The 18,350-nt window shown below is 46.1% G+C and overlaps 1 protein-coding gene across 11 annotated transcripts in view; it reads right to left on the reverse strand.

The window, feature by feature from the left end:
• The window catches only part of RREB1 (ras responsive element binding protein 1), a 305,141-nt gene that overhangs the window by 191,645 nt on the left and 95,146 nt on the right, over positions 1-18,350 (reverse strand). The window lies entirely within an intron of this gene.

The raw sequence follows: 18,350 nt of genomic DNA on the forward strand, positions 1-18,350 counted from the left end.
ATCTAAGATAAGTGGAAGAATATAAAAAAAACTGTTTGGATGTTTATAAGCACAGTGATGTCAATAAGAAAGTCTGAAAAAATGAACCATTGAAGAGTGGAGTGAGTGATTCACACAGTATAATTTTGAAATCAGCTCACATTCTGAAGGTCCACATAAATTTCTTGATACGTTTTCTGAGCTTTATAGATTTTGATTAGTCAGTGATAAATTGTTTGGTAACTAGTAGAATATATCCAAAACACTTTTCAAAAAGACAGCCTATAAAAAAATTAAAATGGAATTTAATGGCTTTCAGGACCAGTTCAGGCAATCACACCATCTAATTCAAAATATTCAATATAATCCTGATCGTTCTTGATGTGACACACTAAGAAAATGCAGTCACTTACAGATGAGGCAAGAGTTTAACTCTCTTGAGTAGCCAAAGTCTAAAGTGGGAGTAAGAGGTTTTGTGGTAAAAAGAAGCCAAGCACTATATTGTAATGGAGTTACTTGCTCTTTCACAGTGCCTAAAACAGAAGGTACATACTGTATGTATATGATAGTGAATCAAGTGATCTCACCAGTACTCAGAAGGCACAAAGTTCAGAAGATAAGGGGAAGGAATGCTCTTGGGAAAAGCACTGGAGACTAGTGCTGCCCGATTCAGGGAATAAATTTTCGATTTAATTTGGCTTATTGAATTGATTTTTTTTTAAATTAAATTCACGTTTCCTGCCCAATCAGGCATTTTTTTCAAACGGACTGGTGGGTTTATTTTGTAGCCTCTTCTCTCCACACTTCCCTTTGCCCTTTCCAACCCCACACCGGTGCTGTGGTGTAAACAAAACAAAAAAGACTAACGCTCTCTGTTATGTCCTAGCTCAAGCTCGCTGTCTAATGCCAGCTCTCTAGCAGGATACACATTTCAAATCTGACATACAGGCAGTCCCCGAGTTACAGACACCCGACTTAGGTACAACTCGTACTTAAGAATGCAGTCGCAGCTTCATTTGATTACACCTAGCAGTATTTCCAATGGCATAGACTCTTACACTTCTCCTGTAGCAGATTCAGGAATGAAGCATGGCCAAATTAAGAAGAGTGTGTGGTTGTGAATGCTGTACCTTAGAGGGAACAGTTAGTTGGGACAGTTGGTCCTTTTGTCAGCTGGGAGCAGAGGTAAGCAGCAAGAATCTTAAAATCTACAAGTTCTGAGTTACATACAAATCCGACAAGAACAGCTTTAAAAACATAACTTGTTCTTAAACCTGTATTGCAATCACAAAATAGAAAATAAAATTATTTTTTCTACCTTTTGTTATCTGGTCTCCCGATATTCAGAGCGATTTAAGCAGGCAAGTGAAGTGAAGGCAGTCGCAAGGGGCAGGAGCGAGTGGGCTTCCAGAGGCCTGCAGGGGGGTTAAGAATGGCAGCAGGCTATAAGGGAGATTGGTTGCTTTGTTGGGAGAGGAGGGGGGGCTCAAGGGGAGTAATTACAAAAAAAGGGGGTGAGTTATGCGAGTCTCAGTCGATATTCAGCTGGGGCTCGCATAACTGTCTTATGAGGGGCCCTGGCTGAATATTGGACAAGACTTGCATAAGCTCCAGCAGCCAACCCAGCACCATTTAGCCCCCCAATGGTCTGAGGAAGAGTAAATGTTAATTAGCCCATGTTTCTGTGGTTAGCATTCACACGGATTTCATTAACATTTCATCTCTTTACTGCAGGCATACAGGACCTATAACAATTTTTTCCAGTTTCCTTGAAAAGGATGAGTTAAAAAGGATAGGAATGAGGAGCTGAAGGTGAGGTGCATGGTAGCAAATAGTAAAGTACTGGACTGGTGGCATATTGCAAAAAATATTGCATCAGCACTCAAAATTTGCAAGAACGAACATCTGTGCATGGGCTGGAATGCTATTCTACAGATACATAACAATATTGTGAAACTGTATGCACAGAATACCATAACAGCCCAGCAGATTTCCGGGTCTCGCTGCATCTTTGATGCAGTGAGACCCAGAAACCTGCAACAAGCACAATTTGGAAACCCTGAGAGAACAACTCTAGGGGTCCTTTTACAACGCTGTGATAAGCACTATTGAAGGCTTCCTACAGCTGAAAAGGGCTTACCGTGGGACCAGGGCAGGATTAATTCGTCGAGGGCCCCTAGGCACACAAGTATACTGGGCCCCCTGCCCCACTCCACCCCACCATGCGCCCAGGCGGAAACAGGAAGCTGCGTTAGGGGGAAACTTTGGGCAAGTAGCACCGCTTGCACAATTACAGTTCCCATTGCTTGCTTGTCTTACTTTCCGTCGATGGGGGGGGTTGCATTGATCGATGCTGGAGGGGCCCATCGCCGTTTGGAAAAAACAATGTTGATGCCCTCCTTCATCAGGCCCCCCTGACCATTTCGCGCCCTAGGCACGTGCTTACTTGGCCTATTGGTTAATCCTGCCCTGTGTAGGACATGCGGCAATTTTGCAGAGTGCATTTGCAAGCCACACACTAAATTGGGGGGGGTGAAGGGTTATTGTTTTGTCACAGGGGTGTATCTGGGAGCAGAAAGTGGACATTTCTGCATTAATCAGTTAGGTCATCTGCATTCCCATCTGAGCCCTTATGACCTACAAACCAGGTAGTGGTAAGAGCTCATAACGTCCACCTGCTAATAACAAAATTAATTTGTCATGGGCATTAATTCAGAAGATGCAAAAATTGGCCATTTTCCAACCGAACTAAAAGTGGCCTTGGTGTACCCTTATGCAGTTCTTTCCTGTGCACCAAGGCCACTTTCTAGTGCAGCTTAGTAACAGATCCAAATACAATAATTTTTTTTTTTTTTTGTGCACTAGTGCAGCGTGTTCTCCCACATTAACACACGTTTCTTGCATGCAGCATATCTGGTTAATGCATTGTGCAATTTTCTTGTTCACTTGGGCATTTAGAACACTGCCCTAATGCACTGCTTTCTGCGTCATCCCCTGGATATGGTAAGTTAGAGAATGAAGCGGTGTACGTGGGAAATGGAGGGCAGATGGGTTCAGTGTGGTCATAATAGAGTCTAGGCATAAAAGCATGAAAGGAATAGAAACCCCTTGGTCCTGAAGTTAAACAAAGCTTTCCCTATTTGTTAACCACCATATCAGAATAATATGCAGGAAAAAAAGAGAGCATGTTTTGTATTTCATTTCCTAAGATTCACGGTCACTCATACAATAATGGATTTCCACATATCCAGTGTCTCGTTATAAAAAAAACTAAATAAACAGGATTTTAAACATGCTTTTCAATTATTATATATCAAGAATCATACAGACCACTCTAGAGTGCAAAGTCAAGCGACCAAAACTAGGGTTCGATTTGTAAGCTAGACAGCATTAGCTATCAATTACCAATATGTAAAGTGTGTAGTCCAGAGAAAGTGGCGCAGTGGTTAAAGCTACAGCCTCAGCACCCTGAGGCTGTGGGTGCAAACCCACACTGCTCCTTGTGACTCTGGGCAAGTCACCTAATCCCCCATTGCCCCATTAGATAGATTGTAACACACACACACACACACACACCCCCGGGGACAGAAAGGGAAAAATGCTTGAGTACCTAAAAAAATTAATGTACCAGTAAACCATTTTCAGCTCCCCCGGGAGAACAGTATATAAAAAGTGCTGGGCGTGCAGCATCTGAACATGCAATGCCTCAGGAGCTCTCAACTGCTACCATATACACCAGGGGTCTCAAAGTCCCTCCCCGAGGGCCGCAATCCAGTCGGTTTTTCAGGATTTCCCCGATGAATATGCATGAGATCTATGTGCATGCACTGCTTTCAATGCAAATCCATTGGGGAAATCCTGAAAACCCGACTGGATTGAGATCCCTGATTTACACCTTCTTGATTACCTTAGCATCATATAACAAAAAGATGGCTGATTTTTTTTTTTTCTTTCCCATATCATCATTTCTTGACCCTTTGGGGGTCTAATGGTCAGGGTTCCATAACCGCCTGATTACATTCTGAAATAATAGGGGAAAGCCCAGAATCAGAAATGCACTACAGACATCCCTACAGACTTACTCCCCTGACCCTTCGGCTCAGGACACAGCATCAGAGCGTGCCACAAGTCACAGAAGGCTTTGTGAAATCAACTCGACCTGCAAGGAATTAGCCCTTCGGTGTAAACGTACAAAAGGAATCACCACGTGATTTTCACTGATCGGCTGTCAAGAGCGCAGACCAGGCTCATTTGTTAAAAGCACCCATCAGCACAAGTACTACCATGAACAACCTGAGAAATGCCACCGTTAGTACGCATGATGCTGTAATTAGTGGTCTGGAAATTAGAAAGCAGTCACTGTGTGCTCTGTAGCAGCATTAATAACTTCTCAGCAAAGCGGCGTCACACAGGGCAGACTGAAGAGGAGCTTATCAGCTTAAGTGTTAAAGATGGTCTAGTAAATTTCCAAGTAGCCAGATAATTCACCTTAACGAGGCCAAAGTAAAAAAAAGGCCCTAGCAGACAGAAATGAGACAATATTTCACTTAAACACTTCAAAGACGCCAAAACCGCCTAGAAGTCATTTGCCTATGGCGGTATAGAAGAATAAAGTTATTATTATTATTATCTATTCTCCGATGTCTATGTGAACTAGGCCCTATTCTTTAATGCAATGCCTCAGTGCCATTGCACTTAATTGCAAGGGGGAGAAGGAGGCATCTCCCAGTTATGTATGTAGTTTTCACAATATTATAAATTATGTGGATCACTTAGCGCACTAACCCCCCTTTTACAAAACCGCACAAGAGGTTTTTAGCGTTGGCTAGAGCAGTGGTTCCCAACCCTGTCCTTGAGGACCACCAGGCCAGTCGGGTTTTCGGGATAGCCCTAATGAATACGCATAGAGCAGATTTGCATGCCTGTCACTTCCATTATATGCAAATCTCTCTCATGCATATTCATTAGGTCTAGCCTGAAAACCCGACTGGTCTGGTGGTCCTCCAGGACAGGGTTGGGAACCACTGGGCTAGAGCAGTTCTTCAAACGCCAGTGCGCGGACCGGTGCTGGTCCGCAGGAAATTTTTGCCGGTCCGCGCATGGCCGGCAAGATTGACTCACTTCAACTTCCTGCTGGTCCGCGCAGGGCCGGAGAGATCTTGGGGAGCCTCCGACAGTGGCTTTCTCCCCTCTCTGCAGCTCTTCTTACTTCCCAGCGCAGCGATTAACGAAGGCAGCCTCGGGGCTTTTGCTGAGTCGCAGCTGCCTCTGATGATGCAACTTCCTCTTTCCTCAGAGGCGGCGCGACCCAACAAAGGACCCGAGGCTGCCTTCCTGAATCGCTGCGCTGGGAAGTAAGAAGAGCTGCTGGGAGGGGAGAAAACCACTATCAGAGTCTGGGAAGCTGCTGGGCAAGGGAAAAAAAGGGACAGCTGCTACTGGAGAGGGAGAAAGAGAGATGCTTCTGGGAGGGGAGGAGGGAAAGGAATCTGGGAAGCTGCTGGGCAAGGAAAAAAGGGACAGCTGCTACTGGAGAGGGAGAAGGAGATATGCTGCTGGGAGGGGAGGAGGGAAATGAGTCTGGGAAGCTGCTGGGCAAGGGAAAAAAGGGACAGCTGCTACTGGACCTGGAGGGAAGGAGAAGGAGAGATGCTGCTGGGAGGGGAGGAAAGGAGTCTGGGAAGCTGCTGGGCAAGGGAAAAAAAGGGACAGCTGCTACTGGAGAGGGAGAAGGAGAGATGCTGCTGGGAGGGGAGGAGGGAAATGAATTTGGGAAGCTGCTGGGCAAGGGAAAAAAGGGACAGCTGCTACTGGACCTGGAGGGAAGGAGAAGGAGAGATGCTGCTGGGAGTGGAGGAGGGAAAGGAGTCTGGGAAGCTGCTGGGCAAGGGAAAAAAAGGGACAGCTGCTACTGGAGAGGGAGAAGGAGAGATGCTTCTGGGCGGGGAGGAGGGAAAGGAATCTGGGAAGCTGCTGGGCAAGGGAAAAAAGGGACAGCTGCTACTGGACCTGGAGGGAAGGAGAAGGAGAGATGCTGCTGGGAGGGGAGGAAGGAAGTCTGGATGGAAGTCTGGAAGCTGCTGGGCAAGGAAAAAAAGGGACAGCTGCTACTGGAGAGGCAGAACGAGAGATGCTGCTGGGAGGGGAGGAAGGGAAGAGAGTTACTGCTGGACAGGAGGAGGAGGGAAGGGAGAATGAAAAAAGGAAGGAAACAGCTGGCAGAGAAATTAGAGGAGGGGAAGGGGAGACACAGGCATGGGAAAGTAGAGAGATTGATGATAGGAAGAGGTCAGCAGAAAAATAAGCAGAGAGGGACAACGATGATAGATCTGGTGTAAGAGAGATAAAAATGAAGAGAGCAGTGAAGCTGGAATGAATCATGTAAAAAGGAGAGAGGGGGCACAAACTGGATGGAAAGGGGAGAGGGGCATAGAAAGAAGACAGATACTATATGGAAGGGGGAGAGGACAGACAATGGATGGAAGGGGCAGATGCTGGATTGAAGAGACAGAGAGGGCAGACGCTGGAAGGAAGAGAGTGAAAAGAAGATTGAAAGCAGAAACCAGAGACGACAAAAGGTAGAAAAAAATAATTTTATTTCTATTTTGTGATTAGAATATATCAGATTTGAAATATATATCCTGCTAGAGCTGGTGTTAGACATAACTGGGGACTGCAAAGTCCAGGCAGTGGCTTAGGGCTCTCTCTGTCCAGGGGGGGCAGTTGCCCTAGTTGCACTTCCCTAACCCTTTTCCTGTCACATGTGACTGCAGTATTCTGTTAGCATGATATTTCTGTAATAATTTGGCTTGTTCAGTTTTCTTGATAGTAAAGGGGATATATGTGAAGGGGAGGGGAGACAGGGGTTTTGTTGATCCTTGCTCTGAATTATTTGTATTTATAAAATGACAATTGTACAGAATATTGTTTCTTTTTATACTTTAATAAAATACATTCAATATAAAATCATAACTGAGGCTTGTGTGGATGGGATCAGATGATTTGTGGGGACCGAGCTCGCGGAGATGGAGCGGAAACGGGGTTTTAAAATTTTAGTCCTAGTAGTTTGCCGGTCCACAAAATAATTCTTTTTTTCTGCCGGTCCACAGGTGTAAAAAGGTTGAAGAACACTGGGCTAGAGCACTAAATGCTCTGCAGTGCTCCGACACTCTTAGAAACTCTATGACCATCGGAGTAGTGCAGTGCCTACTGTTAAAAAGAACAGGCCTAAGAACCAAACCTTACTGCACACCCCTTCCTCAGAGTGAGCCCTGTTTACCACCACCCTCTGTTGCCTTCTACTCAACCAGTTCCTATCACAATCTGTCACTTTGGGGCCCATACTGAGGGCACTTAGTTTATTTACTAGATTAGATGCCTGCGTGGAACAGTGTCAAACGCTTTGCTAAAATCTAAATAAACCACATCTAATGCTCTCCCTCTATCCAACTCTCTGGTCACCCAGTCAAGGTCCTGGCTTAACTGCAGTCACATAAATGTTGCAAGGGCACACATAAACTTATTGTATTCTGCCCCTCCTATGCTCTGCCCACATGGAACACCCCCTTGTATTTACTCATTACACCAATTAAGTGCTTTTACAGAAAAGAGTTTAGTCACTTTGCTGCCATTTATGTGAAAACGTGTACACCTACCCATGAAAATGCCACTTTTCTGTACTCTTCCACATTCAAGTGGCATATCAATGTGTGCGCCCAGTTATAGAATTGCCCTTCCTAAATACAACTAACAAGAAGTACAAAAGTAACAATGCACATTAAAAAGATATTCAATCATAGTTAGTCTGAAGGCTTGTGGGAGCTGCTATCTGCTGCCCCCTTCAGGAAATCCTGGATATGTCCCCAAGATCACTTCTACACCTTAGGCTGGACTGGGAAGGAGTATGGGAGGGACATTTATAACCCCCTGAAAAAAGAAGCCCCATCCCAACATGTGACAGGACTATCAGCACACCTGTGCCATTCCATAAAGAACCACTGTGTTCAGAAACAGAACTGTTTTAATGGCTGAGCATTTTGGGAAGGAATTAAAAAGGTGGAATCTCCCAGGGAGCTATATATGAAGGCTCAGTGTGCCAAAGCCCCACCAAAAGCTGCTTCATACCTGGCTGAAAGTGAACAAGAGGAATCAGGAAAAAGCTGACAAGAAAATAAATGGATTCAAAAGAAGTTTCTTCAATCTCAAAATAAATTAGGGAGATGGCAAGGGCCTTCAACAGATCCCAGCCGTTTAATGAGGAAGGAAAAATTATGTTCTTACCTGTTAATTTTCTTTCCTTTAGAAGCAGCAGATGAATCCAGAGACCAGTGGGATAGCACACATTGTCCAGCAGGTGGAGATAGAGAAACTTATTAACAGGTGGTCCTATAGGTTGGCATTCCTCCTGTATATCCAGTATCGCTCCTTGCCCAAGCATCCAGAACTAGGAAATATTGAGCATGTAAAAAACTTCTTTTCAGCAACCAATTGCAATGGGTAAAATACAGAATACAACTACCAACAATAACAAAAACGAACCACGCAACAAAGAAACGGACAGATCATCTGAAGAAAGGGTGGGGCTCTGGATTCATCTGCTGCTTCTAAAGGAAAGAAAATTAACAGGTAAGAACATAATTTTTCCTTCCTTAGCACAGCAGCAGATGAATCCAGAGACCAGTGGGATGTAGCAAAGCATACCTCAAACTGGGTGGGAAGCAAACGCCGCCTCCACAAGAACCGAAGCGCCAAAGTCAGCATCCGCACGGGCTGCCACATCCAACTGGTAATGCTTAGAAAAAGTATTCTTAGAAGATCAAGTAGCTGCACAACAAATTTCTTCCAAGGAAAGACCCCTGGACTCGGCCCAAGACGTAGCCATCACTCGTGTTTAATGTGCACGAAGCTGTTCCGGCAACTGCTTCCCGGCCATCAAGTAAGCTGAAGCAAGGGTCTCCTTGACCCAACGTTTCGCCAAAACAGGCTTTCTCAAGGGTTCCAGCAGGGAGCACTCATTTTAGGCTTCCTCTCGCTTCTTGGGCAGGGTCCCGTCGGGCACATAAGCATTGGGGCAAGCATACTACAATATAATAAAGGATAAGTAAAGAATGACTAACCTGGTCTGCTATTGACTTTTTACCAATCTTCATTATGATATTTTTTGATTGTTATTTATGCTGACTTTCAATCCTGATAAGTGAGGATCCTATACTGTGTGGAGTCTTCTGTAACCCCCCAAGGACAATCTTAAGGCTCCACTCCGGACAGATTTTCTTCACAGGTGGCCAAATATGGTGTACCCCTTTCAGGAAATGAACTGCATCAGGTTGAGACGCCAGCGGCAAATGAGATACCCAGCCCCTGTCACAAGCAATGGCCGCCACCTGAACCTTTGGCGACACCCACAAAAAGGAAAGAATACCAGACAGAGAAGCCTTGAAGGGCGAAAGACCCTGAGCAGCACACCAAGACTCGAAAACCCGCCAGACTCTCGCATAGGAGGCAGAGGTAGACCTCTTTTGGCCTGAAGAAGAGTGGAAATGACCTGTTCGGAATATCCCCTACGCCTCAGCCGCGACCTTTCAACAGCCAGGCCGTAAGACCAAAGTGGGACGGATTTTCCATGTTGATCGGACCCTGAGTTAGTAAGTCCGGAGTCACCGGAAATGTCAACCGATCGCCCGTCGACAGCGGATCAGGTCCGCATAACAAGGACGACATGGCCAATCCGGAGCTACCAGGATAACTCTGCCCGGAAAGAGAGATATGCGACACAAAACCAGACCTATCATCGGCCAAGGAGGAAGACAACCCGGAGGCCATGGAAGAGCCAACGCATGTACCCCCTCGGGCTCCCCCTCTCTGCACCTGCTGAAGAACCGAGGAAGCTTCACATTGCGAGATGAGGCCATGAGATCCATCTTCGGAAGACCCCACTTCTGAACTAGCAGGTCGAATGCCTGAGCGGAGAGTTCCCATTCTCCGGGATCTAGAAGATTTCTGCTGAGGAAGTCTGCCTGAACATTTGCCTGACCCACAATGTGCGCTGCCGAGAGAAGAGGAATAGGAGCTTCCACCCATTGAAACAGGACCAGTGCCTCGCTGGCCAATTGAGGACTCCGTGTACCGCCCTGCCGGTTGATATATGCCACCGCCGTGACACTGTCCGAAAAGACTCTCGTCGGTCGGTCCTGAATCAAGGATTGAAATGCTAGCAGAGCAAGCCTGATCGCCCTCAACTCCAGCATACTGATCAACCACTAAGCCTCTTCCTGAGACCAAACTCCCTGCGCTGATGATTGAAGGCACTGAGCTCCCCATCCCAGAAGACTGGCATCCGTCGTAACCACGATCCAATCCGGTGTTGCAAGAGGCATGCCTTTGAATAGATGGACCTCCCTGAGCCACCAATGCATGCTGAGGGAAGCTTAAGAATTCCACTGAAGACGCCGATCATAGTCCTAAGACACCGGGGACCACCATGACAGAAGAGACTTTTGCAACGGTCTCATGTGGAAGCGAGTCCATGGCGCCACCATTGATCCCAGAACTTGCACATAATCCCAAACTCTCGGTCTGGGCGACTGGAGAAGTAGGTGAATCTGCGACTGCAACTTGTCTCCCCGGTCCTTGGGTAGAAACACCTTCCCCAGACAAGTGTCAAACCGCACTCCCAGATGTTCCAACGATTGGGACGGGGTAAGAGAGCTCTTTGGAAAGTTGATGATCCACCCCAAAGACGGAAGAAGAGATATCACCCTCTGGGTCACCGACACACTCTCCTGCCTGGAAGATGCATGGATCAACCCGTCGTCCAAGTTTGAATCCCCTCTTTGAGAAGAAACGCCGCCACAACTACCATCACCTTCGAAAAGGTGCATGGTGCCATGGCGAGACCAAAAGTCATTGCCCAAAACTAATAATGCTGGCCTAGGATCGCAAACCGAAGAAATCTCTTTGAGACTATATTGGAATATGCAGAGACTATATTGGAATATGCAAGTAAGCCTCCTTGAGATCGAGGGACGTAAGGAACTCCCCTGGTTGAACCGCTGCAATGATGGAGCACACCGTCTTCATACGGAAATGTCTGACCTTGAGAAATTTGTTGATCTGTTTGTGATCCAGCACTGGTCTGACCAACCCTCCCTTCTTGAGCACTACGAAGTAAATGGAATATCTGCCGAGGCCCACCTCTGCTGTGGGAACTGGAACCCCAGCCCCCAGATCCAGAAGCACTTGAAGGGTGAGCTGTACTGAGTTTCTCTTGGTTGCCCCATTACAGCGGGATACCAAGAAAGAATCGGCGACGGGAGAGGAAAATTCTAATTTGTAACCTTCTTGAATAATGTCCAATACCCACTGATCAGACGTTATCTTGGCCCACTCCGCCAGAAAGGAAGACAGCCGCCCTCCCAAACAAATGTCGGAGGGAGCCGAGATCCTGTCATTGTTGATTGTGAACTGCTGGAGCACGGGCTGGCTGAACAGTCGGGGGTTTTGCAGCACGAAAGGAATTCTTTTGCGGAAATCTAGGTCGAGAATTGTAGAAAGAACCGTAAGATGGCTGAAATGATGGCCTTCCTGGTCTATATCACTTAACATCCCGGAAGCGAGGTCTGGCAGACAAGGTTTTCAAAGGTGGTTTAGGCCTATCTTCCGGTAACTGCTGCGTTTTGGTATCACCAAAATCTTTTACCAGGTTATCCAAATCCTCACCAAATAACAGCCGACCTTTAAAAGGAAGCTTCACGAGCCTAAGCTTGGACGCCGAATCTGCCAGTGACGGAGCCACAAAGATCTGCGAGAAACTACTATAAGCGACATCTGTTTCGCAGAAGCCCGAATAATATCATAAAAGGCATCCGCCAAATACGCTAAACCCGATTCCACATCTGCCAACTCGGACGGAACAGCAGACCCTGATTCCATCATTCTATCTGCCATCTGTTGAGACCATTGAAGACACGCCTGCGCCGCATAGGAACTGCACACCGCCGCCTGCAAGGTAACCGCTGCAACTTCAAATGACAACTTAAGCGAAGATTCTAACTTCCTATCCTGGACATCCTTTAGAGCAGTGGTTCCCAACCCTGTCCTGGAGGAACACCAGGCCAATTGGGTTTTCAGGCTAGCCCTAATGAATATGCATGAAGCAAATTTGCATGCCTATCACTTCCATCATATGCAAATCTCTCTCGTGCATATTCATTAGGGCTAGCCTGAAAACCCGATTGGCCTGGTGTTCCTCCAGGACAGGGTTGGGAATCACTGCTTTAGAGCAATACCGCCCTCAACAGGCAAGATAGTCTTCTTGGTGACCGTGTCCACCTTAGGGAGCTTAAACTTCTCCAGCTCATTCTGAGCCAGTGGGTACAACTGCCGCATGGCTTTCATCACCTGTAGACCTGCCTCCGGCGTGTCCCATTGATCCACAATAAGCTCCTGCATGGCCTCATGAACCGGAAAGGCTGTAGGTGACTTTCGCGTTCCCGCCATAAGAGGGTTAGCAGATCCAGATACGAGTGGATCCTCCTGAGAGATGTTCAACCCTTGTAACGCCTTAGAGATCAATGAGGAAAGTTCTTCCCTGTGAAACAGACGGAGCGTGGTAGGATCATCTACGTTCCTACCTAGCGCCTACAATTCTGTCACCTCCCCCTCTTCCAAGGACTCGGGAAGAGTCGGAGACAAGGGGGAAACTGAGGCAGGGTCCCCTCATCTGCGATAGCCAGCCTACGACGACGCCTGAGACTGCCCCGGAGGAGTAAAGGTAGAAGGGAGCAAAGAAACGTTGAAATCCAGGGAGTGTGCAGGCTGAGAGCTCTGCAATAAAAAGGCACGGTGCATCAATATCACAAATTCCAGTGAAAAAGTGCCCTGAACAAACCCTGCCGGGCCGGCCTGCACCGTTGTCTGGAGAGACATCGCATCCTCCACCAGCTCCCAAGAAGCGCCAACAGCCGCCAAACTCCCCCCAGATGCCAACGTGCACTGCAGCATGGTAGGCCCACCGCGAGTGAAGAGGAACTCAACCGCGCTTCCCCAGCGCGGGAAAACCCAGACTTGCTAGCCGGCAAACTCAAATCCTCGGCCATAGCGTCTGTACACCCAGAACACCGCCCCGATGGTGTTCGGCACTTCCCATAGCGCGAACACCGCTTAACTGCCTCAGCCACCATGGTTTTTTGTTTTTTTTAAAGGCAAAACACCATGCGGGAGAAAGCCTGACGAACAACACAATGTCGCACCCTACACAGTCAGAAACAATCTCAACCAGCACCAGATACCCGAGAAAGAACAGCCTACTCACCACAACACTTCAGCCCGACTCAACAGGAGAGAAGTTAGGGCTGGCAGATGTAAGCTGACAATAAAGTACAGCACAGCTCGACACTGTGAGGCTCTCTTTTTTTTTTTTTTTTTTTGCAACCCAGGAAAGAAGAAAGTTAAGAGCCCAAAATAAACCCCTCAATCCACTGGAGGGGAGGGTGGAGCAGGGAACTGGGGGGGGGGGCCCAGGTGTAAATCCCAAAGCTGGCAACGTTCAGCCAGTCACCCCTTTCTACCTGAAGAGAAATAATCTCAACAGAAGAAATTAATATTCCTCAGAATTTCAGTAGGCACAGCCAGAATTCAGGAGCTAGATGGATAGCGACCAACCCCCGCTGGGAGATAGAGCATACTGGATATACAGGAGGAATGCCAACCTATAGGACCACCTGTCAATAAGTTTCTCTATCTCCACCTGCTGGTTGATGTGTGCTATCCCACTGGTCTCTGGATTCATCTGCTGCTGTGCTAAGGAAGGATGCTTTTTTTTTTTTTTTAGCCATCCCTAGTTTCCAGATTTACACCGTCTTTATCACAACCATGTGCTTCACAAACCACAACCTAGAACGTGGAAACAGGGGTGTGGGATATTTAAGTTATAAGCAGCACATCCCATTTATCAGCCTGTTCTCTGTGAGCCAAGGAATTTGTGTTACTAGAGAGGCTATGGTGTTATAGCGAGCATGAACCCTACTATATATGGTATGTTCAGTGCATGAGGAGGGAGGAAGAAACAGGGCAGAAAGGAAGTGAAGAGCAGGGGCTCCGATTAGAGCTACCATTCTGCAGACCCCCCACCCCACCTTACCCTCTGCAATCTCATGTACACTGATCTGAACACAGATGCCCAAAAACCCTCCTAAATGCAGGCACAGCTCTGTTGTAATCATTAACCTCATAGGAATATCTGCCTCTCCAGCTGAATCACTATTTTACAGAGTCCATCCCCAGCGCCTGCCTCCTTCTCTCCTCCCACTCCCACTTCCCAACCACAGAGATACACACCCCATTCCTAACAGTGCACTCCACTCCCCTTTCTCCTCAGAAAATTCACTCCACAACCCCACAGAGGGCAGGAATACACACTGAAAGAATGCCGTCTGCTCCCTGGGATGATAGGCACAAACAAGTGCACAGGCTATTTCTTAAGGAGCAGCTGCATCTTCAAGCCGCTTCTCACTTCTCACCCCCATATGGAAAGCCAGCCCCTCCTTCCACCAATTGATTTTCTAGACAAAAATCAAAAGTCAGGGAGGGGAGTAAGATTTACACAGGATGCCTCAGAGCATGCATTACACAGAGCTTCATGGCTGGCTGCAGAGAAGCCTGGTCTAACCTGTTCTGCTGAACACTGCATTTAACTCCTCACTGGCATTCAGATGGTAAAACCAAAGCCTTTTTTTCCATTTGGCTCATGTTCCCCTTTCTCACCCAAGAGTCATACACAGAAAAGAAGAGCATGATAGTCCACTGAGAGACACAGGTTTGATGCCCAAGTCTGAATTGTGATTCAGGCCTCCCTCTCTACCCTTCCCCATGAAAGGGTAGTTTTAATCACCGATTCAATAGTGACAGTTCCCAGCCAGATTCACCTGAGTGGGTGCTTATTGGGATCTTGTAATAAACAAAGGTCTGTGCATCCTGGCCCAGGACTGTCGGTATTTTTTACTGGGTTTTAGCTAGGGAGGGAGGTGCTAAAAACAGGGAAAATCCTTTATGGTTGACTATGGCAGCTCAGGGCATCATAGTCCCAAGGAGGGTTCAAATCCACACTGCTCCTTGTGACCCTGGGCAAGTTACTTAATCCCCCCATTGCCCCAGGTACATTAGATAGATCGTGACACCACCAGGACAGACAGGGAAAAATGCTTGAGTACCTGAATAAATTCATGTAAACTGTTTTGAGCTCCTCTGGGAGAACAGTATAGGAAATTGAATGACTAAATAAATAAATAGTTCCAACTGAGCATGAAACATAAAAGAGAGGAGGAAGAAAAACAGCCAAGCACAAATTAACCACCAAGCACATCAATCTTAAAATATTAAGTAAACAGTAAACCAACAGTGGTAGTGTACCAAAACTTAAAGGCTACTGGGTCCTGCATCATTGTTTATCATGAACCTTGGATAACAGTTATGCCATGCTTTACTCTTAACTTTTTATTTTTTCAGCAAAACTGCCCCCCACCCAAACTTCACAAAATACATATGTTCCCACTTCGAGTATTTAAGAAAAACCCTCCTCATGAAAAAAAACCCCAGCCAAGCCCTTAGGACCCAGAGATGCTATGCCAGTCCAACGTCTTGAACAGGGAGCATTTCTTGGGAGACTCCATGCACCCAAAAAAAAGAAGCCAGACAAGCTAGAAGAGCAGACGCATACTATCTTAGAAACAAACAAACAAAAAAAAGACCAAACTATGAGGTCTGTTCAAAAATTTCCAGGACAGTTTGAATTGTGCACCAAAGGGAAGTTCTTTTGAGACGCACTAGGCGGCGTTGAGTAGCTTGGAAACCTCACAGGTAACCTCCTTTTTTCCGTTTGTTGATACCTGTTTTTGTCTCCGAGCTACAGCAGTTTATGTGAACATATGTTTTTGTGATTAGCTATTTTTTATTATGTGCGACCTCAACGAGCAGTGCTACAGCGTGAAGTTCTGTTTTAAATCGGATAAGACTGCTACAGAAACTTATGAAATGTTAAACGTTGCTTATGGGGAACATGTCATGAGTCGTGGAAGGTGTTTTGAATGATATTAAAGCTTCAAAAGTGGTCGTGAATCAGTGGAAGATGATTTGCTAACTGGAAGACCATTGACATCAACTAACGATGATCATGTTGATCAAGTGAGGGTTCTTGTGTGCGCTAATCGGTACTTAACTGTTAGAGAATTGGCAGAGAAATATAACATCTCCATTGGTTCATGCCACAACATTCTAACAGAGAAGTTGGGGATGTCTCGCATTGTGGCAAAGTTTGTTCCACAGTTGATGACTGACAACCAGAACAACCACCGCGTCAGAATCTTCTCGAGCAGGCAAATGAAGACGAAACATTTTTGATAAAGTGATAACAGGTGATGTGACGTGGGTTTACGGTTATGACGTAGAAACCAAAGCTCAATCATCTCAATGGAGAACGAAAACATCGCCAAGACCAAAAAAGGTTGGCAAGTTCGGTCAAACTTCAAGGGAGAGAAAATCTGGTAATGTCTGATAGCCATTTTTAGGAAAAAGAGATCCCATGAATCATGCCAGCTTTACTAACAAAGTCAAAGGTGGCAAAACAGAACAAGGTGCAAACAATTGTACCAAAACACCAGCTGAAAGAAGCAAACAGCAGCAGGAAGTGGCATACTTGAAAGAAAGTCCTGCCTTTCTCAATTCCGCTGTTTCTTCCGATCTTACTTTCCAGCTTAACAATTTTTTTTAAAAAAAAGCAAAGTGGGCACCATTTATTACAGTAGCATCACCTTAAAAAAAATAATTAAAAAATTCTGCAGCAAAAGTAAAAGAACAGAGAGATGGGAAAGAACAACACCGACACTTCATAAACTTCATTGGCTGCCAGTTTAGATACAAGTTTGATTTAAATGGTTAACTATTATTCATAGGATAATATGGAGTTAATTTGAAAAATACTAAGGCACTTGTCTGTCAGTCCATATCCCACAAAGATCACTATGTTCAGGGGGGGGGGGTTATGAGGGGGTGCTGAACAGTTCTCAGCCCAAGAAGAGAATGAAACAATGTTAAAAACAGAATTTTGTTTCTGAAAATTGGCACTTAATGAAATTAGATAACTTTTTTCAGCTACAGTGACAAAATAACGCTCAGAATTTAGGAAGTTAGGGCTAGATTCACAAAGCAAACCGATCGTGTACCGATCGGTTTGCGACCCCGGCCCGATTCACTTACCTGTTTTCCGACCAGCCTCCGATCCGCGCATGCAAATGAGGGCAACGGCATGCAAAGTAGGCAGGGATGCGATTCACTAAACAAAACCCTGCAACACTGACTGAGCTGGCCGTTCAAAAAAAAGCGACTGCTGAGGACCAGTCACTGAAGCCCTTTGCGACTGCCCTGCCTTCTGCAGCCCTGCTCTCTGCCCTGTCAGCCCCACATCTCCTGCAGCCCCGAACCCCAATACCCTGCTTGCCTGCCCTAACTCTCCCACCCTTCCTCACACTGCAAGCGTGTGATTTTAAATCACGGGCTTAAGTGGGTTAAAACCACGGGCACCCAAAAGTTCCTTGATCACTTATTTTTAAAAAATCTATGCCGGCCCTGAGGTCCAGCACTTTTCAGGTTCCCTGGCTGTGCTCAGTGTAAAAAAATAGAAGGGGGGAAAAAAACCCAACTCTGACAGCCCGGAGGTCCCGCGCATGCTCAGACCATCAACAGATGGTCTGCGCATGCTCGGGGATCGCTATAGCATGATCCTGCATGTTGGAGTTTGCTGAATTTGTCGGACCTGCCCGGATCGGGCCCAATCGGGCAGGTTAGTGAATCCTGGCCATAGTTGGTTGGTTGGGCTGAGAACTTTTCAGCATCCCCTCATACAGCTCGATTGTCCATCAGTAAAATGTTTGTAGATTAATATGTGCAAATAGATTCCTTTTACTGGGGAGAAGGGGCAAGAATAGCATGAGATTTCTATATTCCTTTGCTTAGAACAAAACCATAGACCGTTTATGTGAAAATTTTAAAATAACTTGGCTTTTTATAGAGGATGATGATGACGATTACTTAAAGTTCTTTTGAGTCTAGTTCTTTAGTAAGCCATGTTTAAAAATTATGTTCTAAATTGTATTTTTTGCTTTGTAGTGACCCACCCTGAACTTATTTAGGATAGAAGCAGGATATAAATGGTACTTTAAATTAATCACATTTTTAGGGCCAAACTAGTAGCTCAACAGCATTTCCCTCTGCCATGGATCAGAGTCTTAACCTCAGGTAATGGGAAAAGATTGCATTCACAGCCCCTAGACAAGAGTCAAGGTCATCTTTAAAGGATGACACCTGGTGGCTAGATTAAG

This window comes from Geotrypetes seraphini, chromosome 2, assembly GCF_902459505.1.
Source record: "Geotrypetes seraphini chromosome 2, aGeoSer1.1, whole genome shotgun sequence".
Classification (NCBI taxonomy): Eukaryota; Metazoa; Chordata; class Amphibia; order Gymnophiona; family Dermophiidae; genus Geotrypetes; species Geotrypetes seraphini.